The following is a 16,293-nucleotide window of genomic DNA, read 5'->3' on the forward strand; positions in this document are numbered from 1 at the left end:
CTTTATACTCACGGATTGAGATATAACTCTTAGCCATCTGGATTTGTATTATGTTTTATATTTTTTACCATCTATCTATATTATATTGTATTTATGAGTCACTAAATTTTGTTTTATTGTAAGCCGCCCAGAGTCCCTCCTTTGTGGGGGAGATGGGCAGTGGTAAAATTCAATCAATCAATCAATCAATAAAATCCACTTCAAAATCCACTACCTATCCCCCTCAATTTTATAAGATGACTCTGTATTCCATAAGAGGACAATTTTCTGCATTATATTGACTGCTTCTGCATCATATTGACTCTTTCTATAAAAGTTAGTTTCACTTAAATGCCAGATATACTTGTGTTACATTCAGTTTTATCAACGTATTACATTTTACTCATGTAAACTTTACTGGTAGAGTCCACACACTGTGCTAAGCTTCATTGTTAAATCAGACAGTGGACAGATATTACATATAATGATTTACAAATAAACCATGGTTTACAAATAATAATGGCTGAATTCATACATTATATATTGCCAAAACCAAAAGTCACATTATGGCTTAACAGAATGTATGAACCATGTTACACTGTTACACAATCACGTTTAAGTGTGCTCATGTGACCAAAGGCTGGCCAACCATAAAAAGCAAATAAGAAAATTACAGATGGGTACCATACCAGTAGACACAGAAAAGCACGGTGACTTGTGATTACCAGTTGGCATTCTTGTTGGCCAGTATGCCAATCACCTTTGCAATGGCTAACCAGTCAACACATGGCTCAGAATCTGGATATCTTCATGACCACCTTCTACAAGTTGAATCTGCCTGTCTAGTAAAATCTATGTGAGATGGGCTTGCTGAGGTTCTCATCACTAAGGGAATGCTATCATCAAGGACCAGGCACTTGAGACTTTTTAGTGATAATCTCTCCTCTTTGGAACTGCCAGAATGCAGTCTGACTCCGACACAGAGGAGGGGGAGTTGACCATTGGGAATATCCAGGGCAGGAAAATTGAAGCAGAGAATGACTCAGCAAGGCGGGAAGATCTAGAGCCACTGATTGGTGGGAATCAAGGGGCAGAGTCGCCACTGCCTATGAGTGCAAGCGAAAGGAGAGCTGAAAAACGTGCCAAGCAGAAGGAAGCCCGATTGGCCCCTGATAAAAAAACGGTGGGAAGGAGACAAAATAAAAAGGCGCCAGCACAAGGAACAGGTTGCCAGAGACAACTGTTCATTGGGATCTTCACTGGAGCCTGAACCAGTCGACGAATCGACAACGCCTGAAGCAGTGCCTTCCACCCCCGAGAACCCGGACTCCGAGCCTTGCCTTGCCGCGCTCATCTGCAGAGCCTTGCCTTGCCTTGCCACGTCTAGACGAGGAGTCTTGCCTTGCTGCCTTGCCATGCTCAGCAGTAGAGCCTTGCCTTGCCGCATTTGGAAACGAAGCCTTGCCTTGCCACGTTCAGAAATGAAGCCTTGCCTTGCCATGTTTGGAAGTGAAGCCTTGCCTTGCCCGGAAACGAAGCCTTGCCTTGCCGCATCCAGCCATGGAGCCTTGCTTAGCCTTGCCGTGTCCAGCCACGGAGCCTTGCCTTGCTGCATCCAGCTGTGGAGCCCTGCCTTGCCTTGTTGTGTCCAGTAGAGGAACCTTGCAGTACAGCCTTGTCATGCCCAGCAACAGAATCTCACCTCGTTACTTCCCTGCAATCCACAGCAAAGCCTTGCCATGCCACCTCATTGTGCTCTACTCCTGAACCTCACTCTGTCACCTTACCACATGCTACAGTGGACCCCAGGGACCTTTTGTCACACCTTGCCCAGCCTGGTTGCCAAGCTGGAGCTGAGAGACTGAAGCCTGAGTGAAACTTGAACTCAGTTTCCTTCTTGTAAATAATTCATATTGTGTAAATAAAGTATATTTCTTCTTACCCTGGTTGGTCCTTACTCTGAACAGAACAACAACAACTTACCCCTCAAGATCCAGACCATTCCCTGCTAACTACATTTTTTGGAAAGCCATAAAAAGTGGTTTTTCAACACCCTCCATGCAAAGACAGATTCACTCCTGACACGGAAGACTCCCCTCCAGAAACCCTGATAACAAAGCATTGAGTCTGGTGAGAAGAAAAGCTTTTCTGTGAAGGAAAGAAAGGGTATTTATAAATACTTAGGGATATCTAAAGGCGTTCTCTAGAGGCCAATGTTACAATGCGAGAGCTTCTATTGCTGTCCTTCTGTAAGTCTAGATCTAGGATACATTGCTTAAACTCTCAAAACAGCCCTCTCAGACATTATCAGTTATTGAGCTGAATCTTAAAAGTGTAAGACTAAGGCTATACTTTTTTCCCCAAGAGGAGTCGAACTTATGTACAAGGATTAGCTGGGATAGAGATCTCTCCCTCAAAATTAGTTTTTACCAGTATTTTAATCAGCAGATCATCATGCAAACCTTGACTTACATGCAATCTAGCTACAGCCTCAAGCTTGCACTGGAAATGTAGTGAAGGAGGTAAAGCATTGTTCTTAAGAACTTGGACTGGATCACCTCCAAATTTTTTACATCATTATAGGCACAAATTTTGGGCACCATAGAATATTAGGTCCAAAAAAGTGTAATTGCAGCAGGGACATAATTGTTTCCATGGTGGTTGGCACAAGGTGAGATAGTTTTTTCTTGCTCTTTCCAAATATCAGAGGACTGGAACACAATTCCTAAGTACCTAAAAGTCTTCCTCAAAATTTGCTCAATTTGATTAATTTTCAATTTATGAGGGACATTAGGGCATTGTTTTGTAAATACAACCACTTTTGTTTTATTATAATTTATAGTTTTTCTTCCTTACAATAAGCATCTAAGACTTGTAGACTCTATCGGGGGCCAACTTGTGATGATGTGTGATTTCAATTCCCTTGATCAAAGGTGATTTTTTCCTTTATTTTTCCAGATGTTAGATTATTGTCTATAGCCACAACTCAATGTCACTTTTGAAATATAGCATCTTGTGTAATATTTATGATTTGTATGTTACCGGGATACACAGAAGAGTCTGAAATGAAATTTGGTTGACCAAGTACAAAAAGGGGAAGGATGTATAAAGGAGCCACTAAAATACCAAAGTCCCCATGGTTTTGAAAAAGTAGAGAGAAGAATTAAGAAGCATCTTCTCTTGGCAACAACAGTTGTTCCTTTGAATTATAAAACAAAGAAATAAATAGATCAAAAATATAGAGAGGTGGGAAATAAATGAGTAATCTATTACTTCTCATCATATGAATATTGGCTATATGTACTAGCTAGTAACTAGGATGAAAAATATCAACTCCAGATTAGGTCCATATATCACATTAAGCTATAATGTAGTCTCATTATTAGAAAGACAGAACAGGTTACAGTATCTAAGCCAGCCTTTCTCAATCTTTTGACCCTGGAGGAACCCTTGAATATTTTTCAGGCCTTGGGGAACCCCTGCACATTCAGGCTCAAATATAGGCCAGAAGTCACAAAATTATTATATTTGTTTCACGTGTAGGCCTGTATATATGCATTAACAGTGTTCTTAAACTGAAAATAAAGAATGAAGCTTACCTCTTTAATGTGAAGTTGCTCAAAACTGAGATAATTTTTAAAATAAATTGTGATCTCCCAGGAAACTCCTCGTGGAACCCTAGGTTCCATGGAACCCTGGCTGAGAAACCCTGATCTAAGCCACCAAATCCAACCTCCCTCCAACTTCAAGAATTCAAACAAAAGCATCCCTCACAGATGGCTGCCCAGAATCCACCCAAATAAATCCAATTAAGGGGAACTTGTCTCCTTTTGCCACTTCTACCAAAGAACTACTTCTACTACTAGGAACTTTGCAACACGCAACTGGAATGTATCCCTCTGCAACTCAAGATCATCATGCTAGGATCACATACTCTGACACAACAGAGAACTCCAAACCTGTGTGACACCCCTCCGGACAGCCCCAAGGTGCCAACACATCCAGTTCAGTTGTTCACCTAAGCTGAACATCAGCTCCCCAGTTTCAATAACTTAGTATAGTTTAGCTAGAATGTTTTCAAGTAGTACTAGTGTTTTCACCTCCCAATTCAACACCTGCATTTTCATACAGTATTACCAAAATATTAAACTGAACAAATGCTTGTCATTAGCTGTGGCCTGCAATATTCCAGCAACCTATCAGGATTCTGTCCTGGCTGACCAAGAACAGACATTTGAAGCACCTGAGCACTTCTACATATGTCAAAAAACACAAGACAATCTTGTGGTATTTTCGCAGGAGCGATTAACTTATGACCTACCAAATATTTCTCAAAGACAACTCCCAGCCTCTCTTAACATCAGCAATGCTTTCCAGAGCTCCTGAGAATTTTAACTCAGAAATATCTGGACCACAGCTTTCCTATCCCTCGTCAACATTAATTTATAGTGGCATAAGACTTGGTGGACTACAGTTGCAATATGTTTATGTCATAAGAAAAAGTATCAGAAGAAGCCTGCTACTGCTTTCAACATGCAATGTTAAGTGTAATTAAACCCAATGTTATTAATCCATACTTAACTATGGGTGGGATCAAGTTAATTATTTTTGGCAACTCCTTGGTAATTACACATTCAGAATATTTCACTAACAGATTATCAGACCTGCACTTGTTTTCTACTCCCTACAAATAACACAATTTTAACCTTCAGATTTTTGGTGCATGACAAAATGAATTTTCTGCAATCCAGTGTAATATATATTTATTTGTAATTCACCAAATTCAACACAGCTTCTTTACATGTATTAGAATACCATGTAGTTTTATATCTTCAATCTCAGGCTATGCACTTTTGTTTGATGCCATTTCTATTTTCCCTATTTTCACTCTACTAAGAATAAACTAACTTCCTAATTTTCTATTCTTTTATTACTCTTAACCAATGTGCAGCCATTGTTGTATTCAAGTAAGAATTCAAATAGGCCAAATTCTAGCATTTAAACATACAGTAATTCAAACTGTCAGCACTTAGTAATAATACTTATTGGATCTGGAGGCCGCCCAATTCCAGAATGATTCTGGGTGGCTTATAGTTTAAAACAGAAAAATAATAAAGAAACTACTGTAGAGCATTTGGACAACAATATCCCACATAACAAGCCACTGATAAGGCTCCACAACCACCTTATTCAAAGGGTGCTTAAAGTGGACTCCAGTGTAAGTTTATGATCACAATCCCACCCAATTTAATAAGACTTACTTCTTAAAATTTGCTTCAGAGCAGCACTGACATATTTTATTTATATTTTAATCTGTCCAGTCACTGGAGTTCTCTGAACAGATTACAAAACTGAGTACAGGTATAAACAAAGGTACAACATTCTTCAAAATGAAGGATAGCTGAAGTGTTATTGTAAGTAATGTAAATAAAAATGTCCTGTATATTCCTAACATATGTAAAGTTAAATTAACAATTTTTAACTGTTTTACTTCCTTTTAAGTAGTTTGGAAAGTGTCCAAACTATGCATTTAACCTTATGTGAGAGACATACAAGTATTGGAGTTCACTCTTCAATAAAGTGAGCCAATATCAGATAAGTACACCATGAAGCAATATTTTCTATCCACTCTACAGGTAAATAATTAACATTACCAACGCATACAAAACTACTGCACATACTCTAAGGAGAAGTATAACAAATTAGAAAAAGAATAGCAAAACTCTTGTCTGGAAAACCAGATTCACTTCCACACTGTATTTTCTAGAAACAGAAAACAAAAGAGGAGACTTTCAGGTCTTTTACCTCAACATTTAACCATGATTCTGAGGTAAAAGAAATCTAAATATCTACACCTTCCTACAAAACTAAAAGGAAGGAAAGAAAACAGTAAAACAACGAAATCTGATGCTTGCTGGCTAAGTTCTTCTCAGTAACCCTGTTTCGACTCAGCATGACGTTAGCTTCCTCCCACAAAATGTGACTCCGGGCAAGGAAGCAGAGAATCGACTTGAACGCGTTGAGGACGGGCGTTTGGTTTTTCACTTGTACCGTCCCTACAACTTCTTCCGCCGCGGTGTAAATACACGGCGCGGTTAGTATCCGCCCACCGACCTTGCCTCCATGGCATCCCACCCATTTTGTCCGCAGAGAATCCCTTCTCGGGGGACGGCGACGGGGCGAGGGCCGACGGCCGCCCCCAACTCCCTGTTAAGCATTTCACCACGGGGCGGGGGGCGATCTCTTCCCGTCTCCCTCGTAAGAGAATTCGCATTCACGCTGATTCACCCCTTTCCAAGCAGGGCTGGACTATCACACAACCGGAGCGTCAGTTACACAACCCGGGGAGCGGGCGAGAGAGGAGGCGCGAGAGGTCTCTAGCGTTCCGACCCCCCGCTTACGCAACCGGAGGCACCCGCCGGCCCCCAACCCCCGGCCCCCCGCCGCGGCGGTACCCGGGAAGGAAGAGGCGCTGCTGCTGTCGTAGGAAACACCGGCGCGGCGAGGGAAGCGGCCGCGGGGAGGCCCGGAGAGCAATAAGCCGGGAGAGCCGCTGCAGCATCTCCGGGCCCTGCCCGCTGCCCCAGAGCCGGCCTACTTCCCCGGCCGCCCCTCCCTTAGCAGAAAGAGGCGCCCAGCAGATCTCCGGTCGGCGGAGGCGCCATTTTCTCTCCCCGACGGAGGCCTGGAGGCGCTCGGAGGATCCTACCTGACGCCGAGAAGTGCTCCTCCCTCGGGGTGGAAAGGGAGCCGGCTTGGGGAAGCGGGCGCGCGGCGCTGGCAGGAGCAGCGAGGGGCAGCTGCAGCCGAAGGAGCCCCCCTGGTAGTGCCCGAGCAGCGCCTGTTGCGGCTGCAGTTAAGGAGCAAAGGCCCCCGGACTGTATCCTTCCTCCGGAAAGTGTGCGTGCGTGTGTAAGAGGGAGAGCGAACGCGCGATCCCGTTATAGAGAATGCCTGGAACGAAGACAGCCGCCCTTTGCACACTTACTTAGGAGTCCGAGTCACTTGATTTACTTCCGAGTAAAGGGCGTAACATACACACACAAAATCACCCGGGGACCTTGTACCCGCGAAACACAAAAGGCGAAGGCGCTGCGAGGCACAGATGATCAAGTTACTTCCGCAGGTCTCCTTAAGGCGCAGCTGTCTAGAAACGGGCCCCGATGACACCCGTCCTGATTTAGGAGTGTTAGCAGCTCGAGGTCCCAATTCCAACTCTAACTCCACGTTCCTTCAGTTTTGGAACAGGATTAGCTGTTTTACAGCGCCGTGATCGCCGGTGACAGCGGCAATAGACTACTAGGATTTCCCACCCGTTTTCTCCGGATCTGCTGAACTGCAACGGACGGGAATGGGGAGGGACTTAATTCAACCGGCCTGGTGGGCTCCAGATGGGGGCTGGCAATTAACTGTTTTTTGAGCTGCTACCCCTTCTCTTGAATCCTTCAAACAGCCCTGTGTAGAATTAAGCAAACGTCAAGATGTCATTGGGTTTAAGGTGCTTCATTGCATTGGGCTGATGCAATAAATGAAAAGGAACAGTTTCTGGAAAATGAAATACTGTAATAACAACTTAGAACATGGGATGAAAGCTGCTACTGAGCATAAAGTTCACAGGTTTGCAATTTCAGATGACGATTATTAAATGTTTGGCTTTGAAATCTGCACAGCCAGCCTGAATGACATGAGCTTAGGTAAAGTTTCTTGTTCACTTTTGTGAATTAATAGAAACAATGAATCATTGTGCATAGTTTCCCATGCATACTATTATTCATATAATGAGAACTGGAGTGAATCAAATAACCAACTCCAGTCAAATGATATGCTTCTAAAACATGCCAAATAGAATCTGGTCCTGAATTTTAGGTTTTTTACAGAATTTGACTTGAACATGGATGAATATTCCAAGCACAATTAAGCCCAAACAACTGAACATACAGGCAATGTTTCACAAAGAGCTAATGTCTTCACAAGACAATCTGTGGAAGGATCAAGAATCTTACAAAAGCAGTAGGAAGGTTTTTAACACAGCCTTAAAACTTTTTTTAACTTTATACAAGTAATTAACAATTATTTTATTAACAAATTGAACCTCGTGAGCACAGATAGTTCAAGAAATTTTAGGCTGCAATGTTGCAGTCTCCAGGGGAGCATTCCAGAAGCCTTAGGAGATTTTGGATCTCTCTCTCCAAAAAGGGTCTTTCCCCACTAGTGAATTAAAGCACCATCCACCCCTTGAGTTGGCTCTGAATAATTCCAGCATAAGATTTGTTGTACCCACTGCTCATCTACACTTTTGTTCTGAGTCACTGCTGAGCAAAGATGACTGTCTGATCAGGGCGCTACGGCATGAATGGGGTGGTTCTGGCTGGGTTTCTCTAGGCCAGTGTTTCACCTTGGCAACTTTAATGCTGGCTGGGGGATTCTGGGAGTTGAAGTCCACACGTCTTAAAAGTTGCCAAGGTTGAGAAACACTGCTCTTGGCTGATTTGTTTGCCTGTCCTCTCATGCCACATTTGGCATTTCCCAACCTCAAATAATGGGAAATAAACCTATGGAAAGACAGTAGGCCAGAAATAGTCCGAAAGAGCAGCTTCTGCCATGATTATGCAACTGGCAAGGTCCTGGAGAAGGAAAACTGAAGCTGAGCAGCTGCTGTGCTATCCTTACTTCCTGAAGTGGGAGGGAAGGGGTAGAAATTGACATCCCTAGTTTTGTAGATACTGCAGTGAGAGCTAAGGCGGCTACTACGTCTCAAGGTAAAGATCTCCAATGACACCATGTCAGAGTACAGTACTGTTAATATGGGATGGTATAATCCTTCTGTTCTTCCCTAAAATATTATTATAATAGCAGATATCTGCTCTCTTCCCCTCCTTTCTGGGAGCCTGGAGAAAAATTGGTGTCCGAAATAGGAGCAAGGTGGCCAGTCTGAAAGGAATTCAGACACCAAAGGGAACGAACACAAATGTAGGAAGAGAAATGGCTGTGGTAGAGGTTGGCTAGTGACCAGAGGAGAGAGGGATTGCCTGTGTCTCTCAACACTCCCCAAATACATCTTTGATGATACATGTCACTAGAGAATTCATATGATCAAGAGGGAAGAGTTGGGTTGTCAGGGCATGCTGTCCTCACAACAAACTGCAAATAGGAAGAGGGCGAGAAAGGGATGCACCCTTAGAGAACTCTAACCCCAGCAGCAAACTGTAGCCTTAGCCATCCAGTCCTGGAGCTCCATTAGTTGAAGCGGGATAGCTGCTTTTATGAAATGGCAATGGAAGGTTTGGGTCTATAGGACCCTTACTTCTAACACTCCTCTAATGTGCTTCAAGAACTGGGAAAGTGTGTATCATATCATACCTCACGTTAACATAATTTCCCTCCCATTGCAACAAATGGGAAGGATCCTATATAAGGAAAAAGTGAACACTGAATATATTTTATACATATTTTGTGGCTTCCTGGTTACTAATTCTTAAGATACGCCAGATCAAGGCATCTGATTGGGAAGTAGAACAATTGTGGTTTATAATCTACAATGGCTGGTTTCATACAACATGCTAAGTCAACATCAAAGAACCACTTTAAGACTTAGTACAATATGTGAATTCAGCAATGTAGATATGGGATGTTGACTGTTATTATCAGAGGTTCACACAATGGCTATTGAACAAAAATTAAAAATTTCAATTCCCACATATTCAATTTCCACAATAACAGAATAAAATTATTATTATTATTATTATTTTAGATTTAGATACTGCTCCAGTTCGAAAACATGCAAATGTGAGTAGATTAATAGGTACCGCTTCGGCAGGCAGGTAACGGCGTTCTGTGTAGTCATGCCGGCCACATGACCACGGAACTGTCTACAGACAAACACCGGCTCTTCGGCTTTGAAATGGAGATGAGCACTGCCCCCTAGAGTTGGACACGACTGGACTTAATGTCAAGGGAAACCTTTACCTTTACCTGTATGCAAAATATGCTCTTATTAATACAAAAGCAAAACAATTTTGAATCTAGCATAGTCAAAGACTGTGAATTCTAGGAGATACAATCCTAACATATCCAGAGGATACCAACTGATGAACCCTATCCTAGCCAAAATGCAGTGAATCAGCTTGAAATGCTGTGTGTGAATATTTTATGAACCTTCTTCACTATAATGGCAACTGGCTGCTAATTGTGTGCAGGTGTGCAACACTTTATCTGAAATATTTTGTGCTATACACTTATATACTTTCACACAAAGGGGTTGCAATCTGAGACTGGCAATTCCCCCTTGGTGCCAGGGGGTTGGAAACCTAATCTGATTACCTATTGGCTCAGCTTCCTCTCTAGAGTTTGCAAAGTTTCCTTTGGAGTTAAGAGATGGGTATTTTCCTACGGGTAGAAATTCCTTGCTCCTGGATCTCCCACTCCTTTGTGCAAACAAGACAGTTCCACCATTTCCCTGTCCTTCCTGGTTACTCTGATGGGAGCCTTACTGTTCCCTTGCACAATGCCTAGTTGAGATTTTCCTCCCCATTGTTTTTTTCCTCCCCTAAGAAGAAAGGAAGCTAAAGAAAAAATGAGGGCAGAGCACCAACTGGTTGCCATTTTTGTGTGAACTCGCTGGCTGGCTAGGAGGAGAGGTGGCCAACTCCACAAGAGAGGTACATTAATTTGGATACTAGTATGTCAGTAGTAGGGCAAAGCTCGTCATAGTGGATCCAAGGATGTGCCCTTAGTCTTTTCAAAGTAAATTAATTACAACTGGAAAATATAGCTAGGAACAGTAACCAAATGTTTTACTTCATCTTTTAAGCAGTGCATTCCCTAATTTCTATGCTTTTATAATTAGCTTATGTAATATGAGTGCCATGTCTAGTTGATTAAATTTCAACAGGTAACATGCAAGCCATCAGTGAAGGAAAACAAGGCATACCTTAAAGATAACAATTAGTATTTAAGTAGGTCAACAGTCTTGCTGGGTGCTGTGTGGGCACAGTGTTCAACAGTGCTGAGAATATAATAATTAGGTACAAAACTTATTTAAACACTAAAAAAATACTTGGTGAAAAAATACTCCTGGGTGCATTGCTTACTAAGCTGTTGTAGAACAGATGTCACCCACAGCCTGCAAGACACACGAAGATCCCCTGACCCATTTCAGAAGTCCTCAGAGCCCTGTCTTATGGCAACATTTGATGGTAAAATGGCAATTCTTAGCAATATAACTTTCTTTCTCATTAAAAAAAAAACAATAAAATACATGTGTTAAGTCTCCCAGAGGTCTAACATACCTATTTTGCATTAACCCCAACCTCTGTAATGATTTGGCTCTGCCCCCTGCAATGATGTCACCATGTTATCATCACATCCTCTATGAGTCTTAGAGGCAGACAGTAATAAAGGATGGCCTTAAGCAAAACAAATTGACAATCTTTGTCCTGTACCATACACTTGCTTTTTAAAAAATGAAATAAACATTATTTGCAGTATTCCTATGTTTTCTAACAATGTGAGATATTACTATTTTCAATTAAATCTTTGATAATATGATCCATGAGGTCATCTTCAGGGACTGAAGGGAACAAGGGTTTCTGGAAGATTGATGATTGCTTCAGGACTTGTTTTTCTTCCTCAGGTTCAATTTTGTTAAATGTACATAGAACTGTTTTTCTATAAAGAACGTTAATTTACCTTCCTCCATACATATATAGGAAAATGTTTCTTATTCAACTGTGAAAGCAAACACTGAAAAATAAGCAAAGTTTCAAAGGGAAGTTTCAGTAGTTTGAAATGCAAGAATTCCAGGGCAAAATAAATAAAATTCATGTGCACAAAACTCCTGTGGAAGGTGTGAGGAAATGAATAACAGAGGACTAAGCAACAACCATCATCAGTGATACCAATGTCACACCCTCCAAAACCTGTGGGAACAAAGAGCTATGGAACATCCATACTTTTTAAGATTTATATTTCTTACTTCTAAAGATTAAAATATATCTTTAGGTGCATTCACTTTATTGGAGGCTCAGGATATCTTCACTCATTTGTTTCCACTGAAAATAATTGAGAATTCACTTTTAATTATAAAAGCACATCTTGAGGACTCCCGGGACAGCAAATGGGGCTTGTTAGCTGCCAACCCATGTTCTGCCTAATGTCTCTCCATTGTGCCACAGATTGACTTCGATGAATGATCTTCAGCTTGTTCGTTTGGTTTTGTTTTACTTCCGAAGCAGTTCCTTTGGTCTTAGCACCTTCTTGAAAAAATATAGGTCAGTTCTATATTTCTTAATTTTGAATGCTAATCTTGTCTAGTGCATGTAGAGCACATAGGGTGCGTACATCTTTTATTTTTCACATATTTTAAGTGTCAAGGATGATTCAGTTCCTCATGGAAGATGATCCAGATGAGAATGATTTAGTAAGAATGTGATTCATGCACATCAATAAAACCCACACACCCTCCTCTCATTAAGCCCTGCCTAATGCTGTTCTTCTACCCTCTCCAGCATATAGGGCCCCATATTGGGAAAGGCTGTTATAATTATTGGGTTAATTAATATTGAGATATATAGTATGTCTCTTAGATTTAAGTAATCTAGATATATTTTGTGGCCAATCTACATTCACGCTGCATTATCCTTTGGAATGTCATGTTACTAGTCCTGAAGGGCAACAACGCTGACTCAAAAATTCTAGGTGGAAATTCAGCATCATCTAAAGAGGTCTAGATCCTTGCGGTGGGGGGACTGATGGCAGACCTGGTACTGATCCACAGTATTGGATTGCATTACTAATCTCAGTCATTCAGGTTCTCTGTTGTCAAGTATTTTCAGAAATCCATTCAAAATTCCAAAATGTGAATCCTTGTGACTCCTTATAAGGACTTTTTTAAACGAGGTTAATCAAATATGCAAAGCCAGGTTACTGAAAGTGCTATCTTTCTGCTCAAACAGAGATAAGTTGGGAGGCTAGAGTAACTGCTAGATGAACCATCTCCAGCTGCATTATCCTGTTTTCTCTGTTCTTTACCCCGGCTCCTCACAAACATACAGTACATCTGCAAAATGGGAAAAGAAAGAGGATGGGGAAGCTGTCCACACTAGCTCCAGAATCAATTGGACCATTGTGGATTTTTTAAAATAATTGTTCTTAACTGTAAAAAAAAGAAAATACAGGAAGTAAAAATTGCAGAGATGAAGGATAATAGCCAAGATAATTTCTAATAGTATAACTAGAACACACTACAATTTACTAGTCTGGCACCAGCTCATTGGTAAGTGACTTACCCATAAATATTTTTAGAAGATTTTATATAATAGACTTCTACGGCCGCCCATCTCATATACAGTAACCTTGGGAGGCTCACAGAAACAACAATAAAAACATAAAGCAGTAGTACAAAATATCAGAAACACCACCTTAGAGTGCCTAGGTGGGAACATTCCCATCATACATTTGCTGGGATCCATTTTCACCCTAGCCCAATATTTAGGGAAGAGTCAGCTCTTTAAAACCTTCTGGAGAGCTAAAAGGGTGGGGGCCTCTTGATTTCAAGGAGGAGATTGTTCTAGAGGGCTGGGCAGCTACAGAGAATGAACGTCTCTTAGGTCCTTCCAGATGCTAACATTTAAGGGAAGGGACCTGGAGCACACCCACTCTATCTAACCTGGTGGGAAGGGCACATACCCTCAGGGAGAGGCGGTCCCACAAATGCCATTTAGGGCATTATAGGTGATAACCAGCACCTCGAATTGCACTCAGAAAGAAACTGGAAGCCAGTGCAGCTCATGCAGCAGTGGTGTAATACAGGCAAACTGTGGGGCACCCAGAATGTGTGCACCGCTGCATTCTGGACCAGTTGTAACTTCCAGATGGTCTTCAAGGGGAGCCCCATGCATTACAGTAATCCAATCAGGAAGTGACCAAGGCATGAGTGACCATGAATAGGGCCTCCTGGTCCAGGAATGGGTACAATTGGTGCACAAGATAAATTTGTACAAAGGTCCCCCTAGCCATGCTGCCACTCGCTCCTCAAACAGGAGCTGCAAGTCCAGGAATACCCACAAATTGAGCACCAACTCTGTCTGAGGGTGTTTTAGACTTGCAAGATTGATGTCAGCCTTATGAGGTAGACCAGGCAGGAACCACAACCAGATGAGCTAATTCTTTGTTGTTGTTTATTCGTTTGGTCGCTTCCGACTCTTCGTGACTTCATGGACCAGCCCACGCCAGAGCTTCCTGTCGGTCGTCAACACCCCCAGCTCCCCCAGGGACGAGTCCGTCACCTCTAGAATATCATCCATCCACCTTGCCCTTGGTCGGCCCCTCTTCCTTTTGCCCTCCACTCTCCCTAGCATCAGCATCTTCTCCAGGGTGTCCTGTCTTCTCATTATGTGGCCAAAGTATTTCGGTTTTGCCTTTAATATCGTTCCCTCAAGTGAGCAGTCTGGCTTTATTTCCTGGAGGATGGACTGGTTTGATCTTCTTGCAGTCCAAGGCACTCTCAGAACTTTCCTCCAACACCACAGTTCCAAAGCATCGATCTTCCTTCTCTCAGCCTTCTTTATGGTCCACCTCTCACAGCCATATGTTACTACGGGGAACACCATTGCTTTAACTATGCGGACCTTTGTTGTCAGTGTGATGTCTCTGCTCTTAAATATTTTATCGAGATTTGTCATTGCTCTTCTCCCAAGGATTAAGCGTCTTCAGATTTCCTGACTGCAGTCAGCATCTGCAGTAATCTTCGCACCTAGAAATACAAAGTCTTTCACTGCTTCTACATTTTCTCCCTCTATTTGCCAGTTATCAATCAAGCTGGTTGCCATAATCTTGGTTTTTTTGAGGTTTAGCTGCAAGCCAGCTTTTGCACTTTCTTCTTTCACCTTCATCATAAGGCTCCTCAGTTCCTCTTCGCTTTCAGCCATCAAAGTGGTATCATCTGCATATCTGAGATTGTTAATGTTTCTTGCAGCGATTTTAACTCCAGCCTTGGATTCCTCAAGCCCAGCATGTCGCCTGATGTGTTCTGCGTACAAGTTGAATAGGTAGGGTGAGAGTATACAGCCCTGCCGTACTCCTTTCCCAATCTTAAACCAGTCCGTTGTTCCGTGGTCTGTTCTTACTGTTGCTACTTGGTCGTTATACAGATTCTTCAGGAGGCAGACAAGATGACTTGGTATCCCCATACCACTAAGAACTTGCCACAATTTGTTATGGTCCACACAGTCAAAGGCTTTAGAATAGTCAATAAAACAGAAATAGATGTTTTTCTGAAACTCCCTGGCTTTTTTCATTATCCAGCGGATATTGGCAATTTGGTCCCTAGTTCCTCTGCCTTTTCTAAACCCAGCTTGTACATCTGGCAATTCTCGCTCCATGAGTTGCTGAAGTCTACCTTGCAGGATCTTGAGCGTTACCTTACTGGCATGTGAAATGAGTGCCACTGTTCGATAGTTTGAACATTCTTTAGTGTTTCCCTTTTTTGGTATGGGGATATAAGTTGATTTTTTCCAATCTGATGGCCATTCTTGTGTTTTCCAAATTTGCTGGCATATAGCATGCATTACCTTGACAGCATCATCTTGCAAGATTTTGAACAGTTCAGCTGGGATGCCGTCGTCTCCTGCTGCCTTGTTATTAGCAATGCTTCTTCAGACCCATTCAACCTCACTCTTCAGGATGTCTGGCTCTAGCTCACTGACCACACCGTCAAAGCTATCCCCGATATTGTTATCCTTCCTATACAGGTCTTCCGTATATTCTTGCCACCTTTTCTTGATCTCTTCTTCTTCTGTTAGGTCCTTGCCATCTTTGTTTTTGATCATACCCGTTTTGGCCTGGAATTTACCTCCAATGTTTCTAATTTTCTGGAAGAGGTCTCTTGTCCTTCCTATTCTATTGTCTTCTTCCACTTCCACGCATTGCTTGTTTAAAAATAATTCCTTATCTCTTCTGGCTAACCTCTGGAATTTTGCATTTAATTGGGCATATCTCTCCCTATCACTGTTGCCTTTTGCTTTCCTTCTTTCTTGGGCTACTTCCAGTGTCTCAGCAGACAGCCATTTTGCCTTCTTGGTTTTCTCTTTCTTTGGGATGTATTTTGTTGCCGCTTCTTGAACAATGTTGCAGACTTCTGTCCATAGTTCTTCTGGGACCCTATCTACTAAGTCCAGTCCCTTAAATCTGTTCTTCACCTCCACTGCATATTCCTTAGGAATATTAGTGAGCTCATATCTAGCTGATCTGGGGGTCTTCCCTAATCTCTTTAGTCTGATCCTAAATTGTGCAAGAAGAAGTTCGTGATCTGAACTA

General features: G+C 42.1%; 1 protein-coding gene across 2 annotated transcripts in view; it reads right to left on the reverse strand.

Moving 5' to 3' along the window:
* The window catches only part of IDE (insulin degrading enzyme), an 81,701-nt gene extending 74,579 nt beyond the window's left edge, over positions 1 to 7,122 (reverse strand). The window contains exon 1 of one of the 2 annotated variants that reach the window (XM_063307388.1): positions 6,968 to 7,122. The gene's annotated coding sequence lies outside the window, so the exon portion shown is untranslated. Of the gene's footprint in view, positions 1 to 6,434; positions 6,512 to 6,967 lie in introns of those variants that run through there. The other variant, XM_063307387.1, reaches the window with a different exon arrangement.
* Positions 7,123 to 16,293: the final 9,171 nt, after the last annotated feature.

The sequence above is a fragment of the Candoia aspera genome, chromosome 6 (genome assembly GCF_035149785.1).
Source record: "Candoia aspera isolate rCanAsp1 chromosome 6, rCanAsp1.hap2, whole genome shotgun sequence".
In the NCBI taxonomy this organism is placed as follows: Eukaryota; Metazoa; Chordata; class Lepidosauria; order Squamata; family Boidae; genus Candoia; species Candoia aspera.